This window comes from Dipodomys spectabilis, unplaced genomic scaffold (assembly GCF_019054845.1).
Source record: "Dipodomys spectabilis isolate Male_0828 unplaced genomic scaffold, ASM1905484v1 ptg000792l, whole genome shotgun sequence".
In the NCBI taxonomy this organism is placed as follows: domain Eukaryota; kingdom Metazoa; phylum Chordata; class Mammalia; order Rodentia; family Heteromyidae; genus Dipodomys; species Dipodomys spectabilis.
The window spans coordinates 319,447-331,659 of NW_024871469.1; the positions used below are offsets into that span (position 1 = coordinate 319,447).

The 12,213-nt window shown below is 40.8% G+C and overlaps 1 pseudogene; it reads left to right on the plus strand.

Annotated features, from left to right (window-relative positions):
- The first annotated feature begins 810 nt into the window (after nt 1-810).
- LOC122102543 lies at nt 811-1,385 on the plus strand (annotated as a pseudogene).
- The last annotated feature ends 10,828 nt before the right edge of the window (nt 1,386-12,213 follow it).

A 12,213-nucleotide genomic window follows, 5' to 3' on the forward strand; every position in this document is an offset into this window, starting at 1 on the left:
AACATGATCATAAATTAAATTTATTCACAAAGATACTATAGGAATTTAATTTTGTTGGGTAATTAACAACTATTTAAATTATTTTTGACAAATTATAATGAATCATGCTTTATGAATCTCATCTTATTCTGAAATATTATAAAAACAGTAGAGTTCTTCTACAGGATTCCAACCTAAAGGGAAGCCCTGTTCCATATCAGAAGTATATATCAACCATTTCTTTCTCCTGTACTCACCTTACCTTACATCTATTCATTTATTATTTTTATTTGTCAATTATCTTTAAGCAGTTGTACAAAAGAAGTGCCATGTAACAAAGCAGTTTATGAAGACAGTGCATATTGATCCATGCCATCCTTACAACATTCAACCCCCCCTGACACATCCCTTCCATTACTTTTCTTAGTTTTGTGGTATATGCAATGAATTCCTTTTTAGAAAAGTAATTTAGTTTATAATTATTATAAAGAGGTTGTGTAGAGGGATTTCAATTTCATGAGGTAGATAAATACATTTCCTTTCATACAGCATCTTCTGTTCCCTCACTCTCATCCAATGAGCTCATTTACATTCTGTCCCTTCCTCCCTTCATTTGTCTACCCTTTCCATACCCTCCTCTTTAATGCACCCAATTCCTGGTATTGATATTTTCAGGCTTTGACCTAGTCTTTCTAAAGGTTATAGTATTTGGGCCACATTGGCAGCGGCGATGGTGGGGCAGGAAGGCTCCCAGAATGAAGACAACAATCACATGCAAGGTAAACTGCATCAAGGGCACGCCAGAAGTACTGGACCCTCTTTTTCAGGTACATGACCCAAAGTAAGCCCTCTGGGGCTCAGGAGTTCATGTGCTCTGGAGCACACTCCTGTTCTTCCCTCATGGGCAGCAAAAGAGCACAGCAGCACTGTCCATGTTGGTGTTGGAGTCCCCAAAGAAGGCAGAAGTGGATGTAGTGTCTGGCTAGGATGTTCAGTTTGATGGACCCCACTGATCCAGAGCCTTGAAGTGTTTCAGTTGGGGTTCCTGGAAACAGGGCCACCCCTGGTTCCATTTGCTTTGGGCATTGACTCTGTGGAAAGCAAGAACTACTGGGAACCTTGATACTACTTTCTACACTCCACAGACAGTGTTGGCTCTGCCAACATGCTGGTGGAGGACTCCATGGCCCAAAACTTCCCAGGCAAGTGGACATGCTCGTGCCCCAGGCAGTGCTGCAGTTTCTCTATTGGAAAAACAAAAGCACGTCTGTGGTCATCATGTATGCATAGAAGTACCATCCAACAAACACGGGCCACCCTCTGTCCAATCCCTGCTCCACTTCATCTGGTTTCTGCTGCGAGCAATGGATGGCGCCAAGCTGACTGTATTCATGGTGCTGTATTAGTAGTGCCAGCCCTCCCTGTTCAGGCACCTGATGCATGACAAGTATCTCAACAGGACAGAACAGGACAGGACAGTTCTCCCTTAGGGTGCACCCAAGCTTTCGTCTTCCTATGGTGGTGCTAGGCCACCTCCTAGCCTCCATTATTTACTCTATCACCTAAAATGTTCTTTCTTATTTATGCTCTATGCATTAAAAATTTCTTCAAAGACAAGATAAACTGTTCATGGCTTTCATACTCACTGCTCTAAATCCTGAGATGCTTACATTATGCCATTCTGCTTTGAGTAAAGACCCTCCAAATGGATTTTATAGAACCTTTCAAATGTTATACAAAAAATAAGGACTAAGTAAATGATGAATAAAGTACTTAATGGTTAGAAGACTCAATGTCCTGAAAAGATTTGCCTTAATTGCTCAGTACATGGAATATAATTCCAGACAAAATTCAGCTCGGTATTTTTTTAAAGAAACTTTTAAGGGCTGGCAAGGTGGCTCAGTGGTAGAGTGCTTGCCTTGCATGCATGAGGCCCTGGGTTCGATTTCTCAGCACCACATAAGCAGGGGAAAATATCCGGAAGTGGCGCTGTGGCTCAAGTGGGCGCTAGCCTTGAGCCTAAGAGCTGAGGGACAGCGCCCAGGCCCAGAGTTCAGGCCTACGACTGGACCAAAAAAAAAAAAAAAAAAAAGAAACTTTTAAGAGGGCAGCTACTATTTCTTACCTTCCTAAAGAAGTATTTTTGTAGAATCAAAATGATCTCTTCAAAGTTTTAGGAAAAGTCAATAATAAATTCATCAATCCCTAGAGCTTTCTTGATTGGAATGCATTTAAAAGTACATTAACGAAATATGTGTAGATTCTGTTTGTTTTTCTCTTTCTTCTGTAAGTAGGTTTGATACATTTCATTTTAGCTAGTACTCTACCCCCTAAGCTATGCCTTTAATGCATAATTTCGGGTTACTTAATATGCCAGAAACGATAATAGTGATAATAATGCTATTAAGACCTTCACCCATCTAGATACCCATATTTTGTTTGTTTTGGTTTGTATTCTATCAGTATATTTGTATGTCATAAGGTTTGTTTTTGTTTTTGTGCTGTTCCTTGAGCTTGAAATCAGTACCTTGCCCTCTCCTTGAAACTGGACATTGTTAGCACACACCGGTAATTCTAGATACTCAGAGAGCTGATATCTGAGAATCCCGGTTTCAATCCAGCCCAAGAAGGAAAGACAAAGAGTTTCTTATCTCTAAATAATCCCCCCCAAAAATTTCCAGCATTTTGGGTGTTAATTGGAGATAGGAGTCTCACAGATTTTTCTCCACTGGTTGGCTCTGAAACAAAATCTTCATCTCTTTGCCTCCTGCGTAGCTACGATTTCAAGCCTGAACTTATACTCTTTTATTCTTCTATTGTCTTCTATTCTTCTTTTGCTCCCCTATGAATATTTAAGAATCACCTAATTAAGAGGTTTAAAAATCCTGCTTTTGAACACGGCAGAGAACATCAATGAAAAGAAAAGCTATGTCTGCTCAAGGGTAAAACACCGCCCTTGAAGGAAAATGCATAAGTGAGAAGGCAAGGTCCTGAGTTTAAACCTCAATATCAGCACTCAAAAACGTTGTTTTCCTTGAGCTTTATATTAAATTGCTCAGAAAAACAGCATTGTAGTAATATTTAGCATTACTATTACAATCATCAGGTATATTTATTGATGTTATTCCTTTATTTTCCTAAATTTTACTTACACATTTATATCCAGTAATGGAAAGACAAGATTACTGTTTCACAAGTATTTATGGCAGTTGAATATATGGATGAGAGGTGCATAAAAGTAGTTTGGATTGAAAATAGATATTTGCAAGCTCTTCACATAAGGAAATGATAATTGAAGAAGCTGTGAGCATGTATGAAATAAGCTACAGAAACCAGCAAGGAAAGATAAGGCATGATTCTGGAGAGCAAACAATTTTGGAAGAATAGAAAACAAGGGAAGTATTTAGCTTTTGGTAAGAACTTTGTAACCCACCTACACAGTAGACACATTTGATCCCTTATTACTAGTAAAAGGCATTTCAGTTAACTTTATTTTACAAAGTTAAACATGATTAACATTCAATTTTAACTCTTTCAGTTAAACAATTAGTGTAGCCATGTGCCAGTAGCTCATGCTTATAATTCTAGCTATTCAGAGGGCTGAGATTTCCAGATCCTAGCTCAAAGTCAGGTTGGACAGGAAAGTCAGTGCGATTCTTCTCTTCAATTAACCACAAGAAAATTAGAAATGGTACTATGGTTCAATGTGACAGCAATAGCCTTGCTATTAATCTCAGAGATAGAACCCAGGCCCTGAGTTCAAGCTTTCTGAAATTATTCTTAAAATACTTGTTCTCAGTAATTCTTTAACTTTTCTAGAAGAAGGTTTTAAACTTTGGGATTTTTTATTTCATGTTGTCAGCATGGTTTTTTAAGATATGCAGAGAAAAAATATTATTTATATTCATGTGGAGTACATGGGCAGCAAAGATGGCGCTGAGAGGGAGTTGAGTGGATAGTGGAAATCAAAACGAAGGTGAAGGTTACCCCCTCTGACTCAGGTGTCCCTGACTCTCCTAGGCCCCTCCCTATTCCTCTGATTCAGAGGGGGGAGGTATGGCGCCCTCCGTGACCTGCAAGAGAGACCTGTAAGACTCGGACCCCTACCAACCTCCCATGGAGAGGCCGAGGGCTGGGGAAGTAACCTACTCGGAGGCCTGCCCTTTAATGAAGTGCCACTTGGGAGCCTGGACCCTAGGCCACAGGATTCACTTCCCCAAACACATCCAGTCAATCTGGCACCTGGAGCTAACAGGCCATTGGAATGGTATCCAGGGCAAGCTAAGGACCTTAAAGAGTTCTGCAAGGCAGTGGTGGAGGATGGCCCAAACTCCCCTTGGGCCCTTACCCTATTATAGGACGTTGATTATCACCTGTGTGTCCCTAAGGACTGGCTAGATGTTGCCAAAGCTGTCCTCAATAGTTCTCAGTTTATTAAATGATGTGCTTTCTTTAAGGAGGAATGCAGAGTGCGAGCAGAGAATAACCGGCAGGCTGAACCCATGATACCTATTACTTTTGCCATGTTAACAGGGACAGGGGAAGGATACTCCACTGGCCTCCAAAAGGCCACAATACCTGGCCTGTACCATGACCAGGTGAGGCAGGCTGGACTTGCTGTTTGGTATAAACTGGATGATGGCCCACTGAGACCCCCATAGCAGGAGTGAGACAATAACCTGGTGCACCTCTAGCTGAGTTTGTAGACTGATTCCAAAAGAGTAAAAACCGCAAGCTGCCCACAGGGAACCTATGAGATCAGTTTGTAAAGCTGCTGGTCTGGGAAAGAATGAATGCAGACCACCGCATGGACTGCGCAAGATTGAGAAAGAGTATCCTGAGCAGATGGGTGGTGGCCTCTCAGGATGTGGGAATGCAACAGCACCATTCCCAATCACTAGCTTTAGCCTTACTGGCTTAGCCATCTGCAATGAGGCTATTACCCAGGCATTGGCAGCCCGGACCAAGAAACCCTAATACCATTGGGGAGAGAACTTGTTTTAAATGCAGGAAGGAGGGGCACTTTAAGAGGGACTGTTTAAAACAATCCCCTGCCAACCGGCATGGGGGGGGGGAGGGGAATTGCTCCCTACACACTGCCCCAGGGGCAGGAAGGGATTCCATTCGAAAAAAGTATTGTCAATGCAAGTTTGATTTAGATGGCCAGCCTTATCTAGGGGGAGCAGTGGCCATTGACCAAACCTAAACTTGTAGCCCTCCACCTTTTGGTGGTGGAACAGATAAATGTTGGGCACATACGCCCTTCTATGAGTCCTTAGAACACTCCTGTATTTATTATTCAAAAAGACTTTGGGGCTTGGCATATGCTCCAAGATCTATGTAAGGTAAATGAAAGAATGGAGCTAGTAGGAACGCCCCTAAGAGGCATGCCCTGGACTCCTGCTATATGTTCAGAATATACCTCTTTTGTCAATGATATTAAAGATAGTTTTTTTCTATCCCCCTACATCCAGATGACTGCAAAAGTTTGCTTTCTCCATCCTTTTTCTTAATTTTTCCCAGCCTGATCGGAGGTTTCAATGGATAGTGCTGCCACAGGGAATGGCCAATAGCCCGACCTTTTGCCAACAATACTTGTCCACACTTTTAGGGCCTGTGCTGGGTTCAGATACCTCCCTTGCTTATGCCTACATGGATAATATAATCTTGGAGCACCAAGACCTGGGAAGCCAGGAGGGCCTTCTGGCCCAGGTTCTCACCATGTTGAAAATGGGGGGTTTTACCATAGCCCTCAATAAAATTCAAAAGGTATCTCCTTTTAAGGTGCTCAGAACCCACCATATCTTGACTCAGGCCAGCCCCCTTAAGCATTTGCTGGATTTTCCAGTCTCGCTAACCTTAACCCAACTTCAGAGTCTTTTAGGGGGAATCAATTGTCTGTTGCCATGGGTTCCCGTCCCTACAGATAGTCTTGTGCCCTTATTTGCCCTACTAAAAGACAGGACACCCCAAGAAGTTATTACAATTATAGACAGTCATCGGGCAATACTTTTGTAGTTCCAAAAAACCCTGGATGAAATTTCCCTGAGGAGGTATTCTATTTTTGAACCCATTTCCTTTTGGTTGTTTGCAGGTGTCACATTAATTTCTGCAGTTTTAACTCAAAGGGGGGAGCCATTAGAGTGGGTTCACACTCCCCTGGGGGGCACACCTCAGGTGTACTCTCAGGCAGACCAACTTGCTATTGTCAAGGGAAGGACCCAAGCCCAAAGGCATTATGGCCTTCACCATCACTCCATTGTTTTTTCTTTTCAGATGGCAGACATTGAGTTGTTCACTCGAGCCAATGCTCATCTTGCTCTCTCATTGGAGGGATTTCTAGGCCAAATTGACCGCCATTATGGGCCATCCAAATGGACTGTAATGTTATGGCAACTTCCTCTAAAATGCCATCTCTATTTTCTCATACGCCTATTCCTGGCACTCTCCATGCTTTTACTGATGAAAGTAAAGCAGGCTCTGTGTATGCAGCCTTTGAGGAATAACAAAACACCCGAAGCCAACAAAGATTTAAACTTTGCAAAAGGACAGCACAATATAAAAATGCTCTCTGTAATTATGGCACTTCAGGACATTCAAATATAATACCCTTTAATTTTTATTCTGATGACCTATATATGATTAACTTGCTCCCTCATTTTCCCCAAGCATATATTAAGCTGGATGAAAACCTTATTTCTCCTCTTATGTTTACTCTTAAGGGGCTATTAGAAGGATGTGGAGCCCCTATTCATATTCAACATTTGAGAGGGCATTCAAAACTTCCTGGTTTTTTATCCCTAGGCAATAATTGGTTAGACCAGTTAGCTACTGGTCCACAAGCATTAATGTTACAAGAGGCTACCTGTTTGCATGATTTAACCCACATTAATTGGAGAGGTCGTCAACATAGATTTCCTTAGATTCCTGTAAAGGACCTCAAAAGAATTGTACATACCTGTAAAACATGCCAGCTCTTCTTAAAAGTATCCCCATTACAACCACCAGGGGTAAATCCCAGAAGCCTTAAACCTAACGTCCTCTGGCAAACGGATGTTACTCATTTCCTAGCCTTTGGTAAGTTTCAATATATCTTTGTATCTATAAATACCTACTCAGGAGCATGCTGGGCCACAGCACATACACATCTTCAATGCTTTGCCACCTTGGGTCTACCAGCACAAGTTAAAACAGAAAATGGACCCTGTTTTGTTAGTAAAGCAATGTCAGAATTTTTTTTTAACAAATGGAATATTAATCGTCCTACAGGAACTCCCTATAATTCCCAAAGTCCAAGTAGTTATAGATAGAAATCTCCAGTGTCTTTAAGAGCAATTATTAAAACAAAAAAGGGAGTTAGCCCCATATGTAGTTATAGGTATCTTTGTTTACCATTACCATTTTAAACTTTTCAAAAAGGGCAACTGAATCCAGATTTCAGGAGCACTGAGGACCACCAAACCTTAAGGAAAGTCAGGTGGAAGGATCCCCTGCCCTGACACAACAATGGAGAGGACCTGACCCCCTAGTTACCATGAGCAGGGCCTTTGGATGCGTTTTTCCCATAGGGGAGACAGCCTCCATTTGGATCCCTGCCAGGAACCTTAACTATTTACCCATTTTCTCTATACAGGAGGATGCCCAAGATAAACTAACCAACAAAGAAAGTAAAACAGCTATGGTGGCCGAGGCTTGTGCATAAAAGAGGGAAAGCAAAAAAGATAATTACTAACCATCCCCAAGGGCAACCAGCCCTTGAGAAGATCTTGTGTTCTCTAACAATTGCAGATGGTGATACTCCAGCTGTTGGCTGTCCTGACCTTCACAGTCCCAGCAATGGCCCTACGGAATCTGCATCGACCTCAACGGGTGACCTGTGCAGTAATCAGTGCTGGCAATGCAGAAATAATCAAATAAATTGTCTTTAGAACTTTTTCAAACCCACAGGCAAATACCCGGATTAGAACAAGCCCCACCTCTGGACTCTGAAGAGGCAAAGATTGCTATCCCATCCCTGACTAATGTTAAAGGACTGCTAATGACATTGCTTGGCCTGGTAATGCTTTTGCTGATGGATTTTCTATGCCTCCTTGCATTATATGTGCACTGCAAAACTCTTCCGAGCTTAGCCAGCCAGTTACATAAGATCAAGATCAAAGTGAATGAATTTCCCCCGAGAGGAATTGCAGCCAGAGATGGGTAAGAGCGGGTGTCAGTCTAACCAACCTAAGACAGGGCCTTTAGCTTTGCTCCCGATGGTGGGTAAGGCAGACAAGGCAATCTACCCAACCTATGACAGGTGGGTTCTCTTCTTTAAACAAAGACAGGGTGTTGGGAACTGACAGTAAAGCTCAAAGGTCATCTTGACCCCTGTGCTCACTTAAAGGCACATACAAGGAACTGCCTTACTTAAACCACACCAGGTGACTGGAACTGCTTTGCTATGTCTGCAGTTTCTTTTAAATTTTCCTTGTTTTTCTGCACTATAGTAGAATGGCCTGAGTGTAGGAGCCCACGAGAATGCACCTTGCCGCATGTATGGAACTCCCAATACCCAGGCTGCTCCCATGTTCTGAAGAGGACAACCTTATGAGATATTGACTTTTATATATGTTCAGGAATTAATTGAACTGTTTTGGATATTTCTAACTGTGGTGGAGCTGATGTTTATTACTGTGCTAGGTGGGGATGTGATGTAACAGGGACAAGCTCTTGGATCATGCACAAGGGCCCTCCCTATCCTTGTCTGCCAAATCTCGCCCACCAGACTTGCCTCAAACCTCCTGCATGGCCAATGCTATTCTTTCCAATGTAATCCTGTTAAAATAACCTTTACAGTAGAAGGAAAAGGATTACTAACTGGGAGGTGGGTCTGCCATTAAAATAAATAAAGGGGAATCTGTGGAGCACGTGGGCAGCAAAGATGGCACTGAGAGGGAGTTGAGTAGGCAGAACCCAATTTGCTGTAGAGCACATGGGCAGCAAAGATGGCATTGAGAGGGGTTGAATGGGCAGAGCCCCATTGGCTTTACCTTCAGTGCATAACCAGCCCGTGGAAGCTTAGGTACATGATAGGGTGTGAACTTTACAGTAATTGGTTCCTTTTCCTTCCCTCTCATGCCACTGAGTCTTTTTTGCTTTAAAAAGTGCTTACTGTGTGTTAATAAAGGAGTTTTCCTACTTGACTTGACTCCCTGCTGCTTCTGATTGTCTCCCACACTAAGCATGGCTGGGGAATGGGCGAGCGACCACATTCACCATTCTTCAGACCCTGTCCATCTTTTGTGGGATGGACAAAGACCCAACATAGTCATAATTGGTTTGGTTTCCTTTGTATTACAGATTGCCTCTACACCCAGAGATCAGCTGTAAAGCAGATGGCCAAATCCTGGCTCTTGGCAATGAAGATGGATTTGTGTTTCGTTTATCAAAGAAACAAACTTATGAAATGGTAGCCTTTATATATAACACCTTAATAGTAACCATAAAATTATTATTAATATTATTATTATTATTATTAAGTTTTGTCAGTTGTTGTACTTGAACTGTGGGCCTGGGCGCTGTCCCTCAGCTCTTCAGCTCAAGGCTAGTGTTACCACTTGAGCAACAGTGACACTTTACATTTTCTGAACCTTTAATTGGAGATAAGAGTCTCACAGATGCTTAGTTCTCAGCCTCCTTAGTAGCTGGGATTACAGGTGTGAGCCACTGGTGCCCGGCAGTAAAATTCTTTTGGAAAAGAGAAAACCCATGATTGTACCTTTAAAATATCACAATTTGGCAAGTGTATATGTAACATAAGTTGTATCAAGAAATCATAGGCAACTATCAGTTTTAGATCTACTATGTCTTGTCGAATGCCAGATATTATTTCATTAATTTATTTTACTTTGTCCTACAAAGTTCATTATGAATGTCCAACAGCACAATTTTCTAGTGAGTATAAAGAACTCTTCAACATATTTATTCCAACAAACAGCATTTTGCACCATTTTTTTAACTTTGACGATCCTAGAGCTTGAAATCAGGGCCTGGGCAATCTCTCTGAGCTTCTTTTGCTCAAGGTTATCATTCTACTAACTGAGCCACAGCACTACTTCCAGTTTTTCTGCTTATGTCATAATGAGGAATCAAATAAAATGTTTTGTGCATGCTAGGCAAGCATTCTAATACTAACCATATTTCCAGTCGTTGGGACTTTTGTTGTTGTTGTTGTTGTTTTAAGATAGAGTTTTTCTATGTGTCTTTCTTTTGGCCTAAAACTTAGGCTGGTCTCAAGCTAACTTCTAAATCAGCCTCTCAAGTTCGGAGATTACAAACATGGACCACCATATTCAGCTCAGGATTCCTTGTGAGAGAATAGTGTTTTCAGAAATAGAGTTATTCTGTCTTCCTTGGACTGAATATCTTTTTGTATTTGGCCCTATTATCACATTTCTTGTCCTGATGTTTCTCCTTCTAGATCAATAGAAATAGTTCAGGTTCCCATCTTGAAACTGAGCTGTGTCATCCAGCAACATCACAATCTTGTGAATAGCAGTAGCTGGCATCATGAGTATGGCAGCCAGTTGGAGCTCAGTTATTTGATGTCCTTGGGCTCCGACAATTCAATCATTTGTGTGCACAGTCTGGAAACTGTCATAGGTAATTTTGATTTATTCCATCCTGTTCTCAGCTACTTGCCATTCTCAGCTTTGTATGTTTTAAATTCTGTTAAACATTAATTACTATTACCTGCCATTTTCAAAAGTAACATATATGTCTTACTTTAAAATTCATTCAAACATGTCAAAAATGTTAATATAGCTGCTGTCCACCAGTGGCTCATATTTTACCTCTCAGCTACTGAAGAGGCCAAAAACGGAGGATCCTGGTTTAAAGCAGAATAAGCAGAGATAGGTCTCCAATTAAGAAACCAAAATCCTAATCTCAAAGCAGGAAATAGGTTGGATAGGATGAAAGTAGAGAGAGAAAAAAAAGAAGAAAGAGAAAGGTAACAAAAAGAGAACAGAAAAAATAAAAAGGTAAAAATTAAAAATATTGTACAGAATCGAAAACAAACTATTCAGAGAAGAACATGAATATAATGAGAGAAGGGAAGGGATATAAAGGAGATGTGAAAAACTTAAAAATTAAAATACTTAAAATATTATATAGGTATAAAGAGATAGTACTGCTATTAAGGAATTTAAGTCTAAGAGGTTTTGAATTGAGTAATAAATTTGTGGATTAAGTGTGTACACAATGGGGAATAAGGTCTAATAATCGACTACAGGTATATCTGAGGATGTGCAGAACAGCAATTAAGTCACATAAAGAAGAACAAAAAAGAACAGGTAAAAAGGATAAGAAAGAAAGAAAAAAGATCAGAAGTTCTGTAGAGCTGAACAAGAAACATAACAAAACAAAACAAAAAACAAAAAAAGAAAGAAAAACGCACACACACTTATACTCCTAAAATAAAATTCTAAGAGGAAAGAAAATTACTAGAAAATTTTTTTTTAAAAAAGGTAAAGATTAAAAATTTTTTATGAAAAAACAAATTTAATAAAAGGTACAAGAAAAAAAAAGTTCTTTGATTTTTTTGGGAGGGGTGGGAAAAATCCTGTGCCTCCCTGTTGTCCATAACCAGCCTCTTGTTGGAGTCTCTGGTCTGCTTATGTTCCTGTGGCTTGGTTGGTTACTTAAGTCACTTTCTTTGAACAGGCAGAAAAATGCTCTGCAATCCTCTTCCCAGGTTAGTTCAATGGGAGAGAGATCTGCTTTGAGATGGAATAGGAGAAACCCTAGGTCTCCTTGGCACAGGCCAAAATTTTCTCAATAGAGACCCAGAAACACAACAAATCAAAGAAAGGTTGGACAAATGGGATTGTATGAAGTTGTAGAGCTTCTGCATGGCAAAGGACATAGCTAGCAAGATCAATAGAAACCTGCGGATTGGGAGAAGATCTTCGCTAGCCATACAACGGACAAGGGTCTCATATCTAAAATATACTTGGAACTCAAAAAATTAAATCCCCCAACAACAATTCCTCAAAGAAACAACTGCCCAATAAATAAGTGGGCTAATGACTTAAAGAGAAACTTCTCTGATGAAGAAAGAAGGATGGCCAATAGACACATGAAGTAATGCTCAACCTCCCTAGCCATAAAAGAAATGCAAATCAAAACAACATTGAGATACCACCTCACCCCAGTTAGAATGGCAAAAATCAAGAACTCTAATAACAACAG